Source organism: Bison bison, unplaced genomic scaffold (genome assembly GCF_000754665.1).
Source record: "Bison bison bison isolate TAMUID 2011002044 unplaced genomic scaffold, Bison_UMD1.0 scf7180017864309, whole genome shotgun sequence".
Lineage (NCBI taxonomy): Eukaryota > Metazoa > Chordata > Mammalia > Artiodactyla > Bovidae > Bison > Bison bison.
The window spans coordinates 3,305,943-3,311,588 of record NW_011494881.1 but is presented as its reverse complement, the minus strand read 5'-3'; positions in this window follow the sequence as shown (position 1 = coordinate 3,311,588).

The following is a 5,646-nucleotide window of genomic DNA, read 5'->3' as shown; positions in this document are numbered from 1 at the left end:
AGAACCTAGATAGCATATTGAAAAGCAGAGACATTACTTTGCCAACAAAGGTCCATCTAGTCAAGGCTATGGTTTTTCCAGTGGTCATATATGGATGTGAAAGTTGGACTGTGAAGAAAGCTGAGTGCCAAATAATTGATGCTTTTGAACTGTGGTGTTGGAGAAGACTCTTGAGAGTCCCTTGGACTGCAAGGAGATCCAACCAGTCCATTCTAAAGGAGATCAGTCCTGGGTGTTCTTTGGAAGGACTAATGCTAAAGCTGAAACTCCAATACTTTGGCCACCTTATGTGAAGAGTTGATTCACTGGAAAAGACTCTGATGCTGGGGGGGATTGGGGGCAGGAGGAGAAGGGGATGACAGAGGATGAGATGGCTGGATGGCATCACCGACTCAATGGACATGAGTTCGGGTGAACTCCAGGAGTTGGTGATGGACATGGAGCCCTGGTGTGCTGCAATTCATGGGGTTACAAAGAGTCAGACATGACTGAGCGACTGAACTGAACTGATGCTGAGAAAGATTGAAGTCAGGAGAGGAAGGGGATGACAGAGGATAGGTTGGTTGGATGGCATCACCGACTCAATGGACATGTGTTTGGATAAACTCCATTCTTTCTCAGATTCTTTTTCCATAAAGGTTATTGCAGAATTTTGAATAGAGTTCCTTGGATTATACAGTAGGTCCTTGTTGATTATCTATTTTATTCTTAAACCTATTTTTTAATTTTTAAAAATTTATTTTTGGCTGTGCTGGGTCTTTGTTGCTGCATGGCTTCTCTAGTTGTGGCAAGTAGGGGTTACTCTCTAGTTGCAGTGTTCAGGCTTCTCATTGCAGTGACTTCTCCCCTTGCAGAGCACGGGCTCCTGGGCACGCTGGCTTCAGTAGTTGTGGAACTTGGGCTCAATAGTTGCAACTCACTAGGCTCCAGAGTATGAGCCAGTAGTTTTGGTGCACAGGCTTACTTGCCCCACAACATGTGGAATCTTCCCAGACCAGGGATTGAACCCGTTCCCCCTGCATTGGCAGGCAGATTCTTAACAACTGGACCACTAGGGAAGTCCTTGTTTGTTTATTGATGGCCACACTGCATGGCTTGTGGAATCTGAGTTCCCCGACCAGGGACTGAGCCCCAGCCCTGACAGTGAGAGTACAAAGACCTAACTACTGGACCACCAGAGATCTCTCTGATTATGTATTTTGTATATAGGAGTGTGTATATGATATTCCCAAACTCCTAATTCCCACCCCCCTACATTCTTCTCCTTTTAGTTCAGTCACTCAGTCATGTCGGATTCTTTGCAACCCCATAGACTGAAGCACACCAGGCTTCCCTGTCCATCACCAATTCACAGAGCTTGTTCAAACTCATGTCCATCGAGTCAGTGATGCCGTCCAATCATCTCATTCTCTGTCTTCCCCTTCTCTTCCTGTCTTCAATCTTTCCCAGCATCAGGGTCTTTTCAAATGAGCCAGTTCTTCACATCAGGTGGTCAAAGTATTGGAGTTTCAGTTTCAACATCAGTCTTTCCAATGAATATTCAGGACTGATTTCCGTTAGGATGGACCAGTTTGGTCTCCTCGCAGTCCAAGGGACTCTCAAGAGTCTTCTCCAACACCACAGTTCAAAAGCATCAATTCTTCGGCACTCAGATTTATTTATGGTCCAAGTCTCACATCCATACATGACTACAGGTTGTGTTTCCAAGTCTTGAGTCTGTTTCTGTTTGATAATTAAGTTCATTTGTACCATCTTTTTAGATTCCCCATATAAGTGATATCATATAACGTTTGTCTTTGACTTACTTCAAATCACTTACTTCATATCACTTAGTATGATCATCTCTAGGTCCATCCATCTTGTTCCAAATGGCATTATTTCATTCATTTAATGGCTGAGAAATATTCCACTGGTAAAGAATCTTCCTGCGAGTGCAGGAGACACAAGAGATACAGGTTTAGTCCCTGGGTCTGTCAGGGAAGATCCCCTAGAGGAGGGAAAGGCCTGCAGGGAATTCCCTGAGTAGGGAATATAATGGAATACAATGTTCCATTATATGTATATATGTAAATGTAGCAAGATTGAATAGAAAATGGCAAAGGACTTTTGCATTAAAAAAAATCTCACTTTTTTTTTCAGGCCAGGATTTATTAGGGCCCCTGCTGCAGAAGGGGGAGCAAGAACAAACAGCAAATTCCGTTGCTTGCTCTCTCTCTGAGAGGATGGGGCCCAGTTTGTTTCTCACATGGTGTGAGGGTCGAGTGTGTCCAGGGCTCAGGCCAGAGGGTGACTGAGGTGTTTCGTCCACCTCATAGGTGGTGGTGTGTGCAGGGGGCAAGTGCAGTACCCTGCTTCTGCTCTGGACAATCTTCTTTTGATTCAGAGCTTCAAAAGAGGCAGGGTTTGGGGCCTTTTTGCATCTTTTCTCCAAAATTTACCCTCAAGGTGCATGCAGGCAGTTATTTTCAGTCCCATACAGTTTCTTGGTATTTCGTTGCTTGAAGAGACATGTGTTCAGGTACAAGCATTGCAGCACTTCAGCAAAGGATCCCAGGTCCCAGCCTGTCTCATTCCCCCAAAAAGATCTGCACCCTTATTCTAAAGGGGTAAGGGGTTGAAGGTCTCTTGTTCTGAAACTGCTTCCTGGACAGACTGCTGACCTTAGCTCGCTGACTGTTTCAAGGATCTGTAGGAACCTGGGCCAATCTCCACTGAAATGGACTGCATTCCTTGCACCATCATGAGTCTTATTTCAAACTTTTGGAGCCTAAGCACACAAACTTAACCAAAAAGTTAAATAAACAAGAGCTAAAAAGGAGAATGACAACAATAGCTGTTGAAGGGTCTAGAAAGGGAAGGAACCAGGTTAACTTTGGTCTTCCTAAGCTGTTGACCAGTTAAGGGAAGCGCTAAATCCCCTACCAAAGTTACGACGCCAAGTCTGCCTGGACTTATATTTCCTTAATATTAACTTTCATGTGTCCCGTCACATTGATCCGAGTGCAGCAGGAAGTATTAGTTATCCCACAAATTCTACTTTGTTCTGCCAGAAGGTAGCCAAGGGCCAGACAATTGGCAAGAACCACACCAGCCAAGGAAACAGTAGTGGTCCCAAGTCCTTAAAGGCTTCAAATAGGATCCAACCCACTACATCCTTTTACTTACCTGTTGATGGTGCTTGTCTTTTGACTAGGTATCTCAGATCTTCCACTGGCTCACAGATGTTCTGTTCTCTTGTGTTGGGGTTTCTGGAGGTAAAATCCTTAGTCTGGACAAGTATACCCGTTCTCTTTCAGTTTGACAGCAGTGTTGGTGGTTTAAATTACTATAGGGGCCTTCCCTTTTGACAATGGTTGGTTGGGGGAACCCCTTTCTGGGTTTTAAGAACTTGGTCCCCAGGGTTTCTTTGTGAAGGAACTGCTCCTTCCTGTGTATTTTTAGGGGGAGCTGGCAGTGCCTTGTGGGGACAGTCCTGGATTGCTTGTGAACTTGTCGTAGGCAAATGATATATCTCAAGGCCTGGTTCATGTCCTCATTCACTAGAATGTCAGTAGTAAGAAAAGGTCTCCTTTGGTCATTTCAAATGGGCTATGTCTCAGATCACTCCTGAGGAATACACAGACCTTGAGGACTGCAATAGGAAGTAAGCTGGTCCAGGGTTCCTGAGTTTCTTGCCAGAGCTTTGTTAAGGTTTTCCTTAAAGTATGGTTCACTTCTCTAGCTTACCCGAAGACTGGGGGTGCCAAGGGTATAGCTTGTAGTCTGTTCCTAGGGCCGTTGTGAGCCCGTGTGTGACTGTGGTTATGGAGAGGGCCTGTTATCACTCAGGAGGGACTTTGGAAGTCCAAACTGAGGAATTATTTCTTTTGAAAAGGACTTACAGACTTCTACAGCTTTTTCAGATCAGGTGGGGAAGGCTTCAACCCATCCTGTGAAAATATCAACAAACTTCAGAAGATATGTCCTGCTCATGAGGACATTTGGGTGAAATCTAACTGCCAGTCTTCCCCTGGATATGTCCCTCAGCATCTAATCAATCTGAGCAGCAAAGAGGGATTGGATGGGGGTGTGGGTTATTATGGGCACATAAATCCCAGGCAAGCATCACTTGCTTTACTGTCCGCTTCGCCAGCTTCCTGCAAAGCCTTCTGCCCATATGCATCTCTCCCATAGCAGGTGGCATCAGTAAGCTCTTCATGAATTTCCATTGTTGGGCCTTCTTCCTTTTCATGCCAGCCTGGGCTTTTTTTCTCATAGCCCCATTTCTCAGCATTTTCTTCTTCCTGTGGAGAATACTGGGAAAGGCTAGAGAGTTCAGGGGGACAATCACTAGAGCCATAACTTGTTCAGCTTCTTGCAGTTGAGCTCCTGTTTTGCAATTTGATCAGCTTTGCTGTTTTCTTGGCTCACAGAAGATCCATCTCTCTGATGGCCTCTACAGTGGATCACTGCTACCCATGTCAGGAGCTTCATTGCTTCTAAAAGAACCAGAATGAAATCTTTGTTTTATGTGGGAATTTACAATCGTTAACATTCCTCTTTCTTTCCAAATGATGACATGAGCATTTAGCAGATGGAACCCATATTTAGAGTCAGTAAAAATATTTAATATCTTATCCTTTGCTAATTGCAATGCTCTCACTAATGCGATTAGTTCAGCCTTCTGGGCTAAAGTCAGGGATGGCAGGACTTTGGCTTCTGTGATTTCATCTAGATTAACCAAGGCATAGCCAGCCCATTGGGTTCTCACTTCTTCAAAATTGCTCCTATCATTAAGTCATTCGACCTCAGGGCTGTCAAGAGGCTCATTTGGAAGATCAGATCTACTGGCATAAGTTTATTCTAGGGTCTCTATACATTCTGCATTAAGTCTCCACTCTTAACCACTGGAAGCAGAGTTGCTGGGTTCAGGGTTTGGCACACCTTCAAGGTAATGTCAAGGGATATCTTGCCAACCTTCCTTCAGTCAAAAATTATGTCCTTTAACCTCCAGCACATATTGTACCTGATAAGACATGAACACAATTAAGTGTAGTCCCAGGGTAAGCTTGGAAGCCTCATTAATAAACAGGACTGTGGCTGCAACTTAGCTATCCCAGGGCCCACTGAGTCCAGTTGTTGTGAAAAGTAAGCCAGTACTCTCTGAGTCAGTCCAAGTTTTGAGGTCAGGACTCCTAGAGCCATCTCTGACCTCTTCTGAACATACAGGGTAAATGGCTTGTCCAAATTTGGAAGCCCAATGCTGGTGCTCTACTTGACTCAGTGTTTAGAGTCTCAAAGACCTGCTCAGATCAGATCAGTCGCTCAGTCGTGTCCGACTCTTTGCAACCCCATGAATCGCAGCACACGAGGCCTCCCTGTCCATCACCAACTCCCGGATTCACTCAGACTCACGTCCATCAAGTCAGTGATATCATCCAGCCATCTCATCCTCTGTCGTCCCCTTCTCCACCTGCCCCCAATCCCTCCCAGCATCAGAGTCTTTTCCAATGAGTCAACTCTTCGCATGAGGTGGCCAAAGTACTGAAGTTTCAGCTTTAGCATCATTCCTTCCAAAGAAATCCCAGGGCTGATCTCCTTCAGAATGGACTGCTTGGATCTCCTTGCAGTCCAAAGGACTCTCAAGAGTCTTCTCCAACACCACAG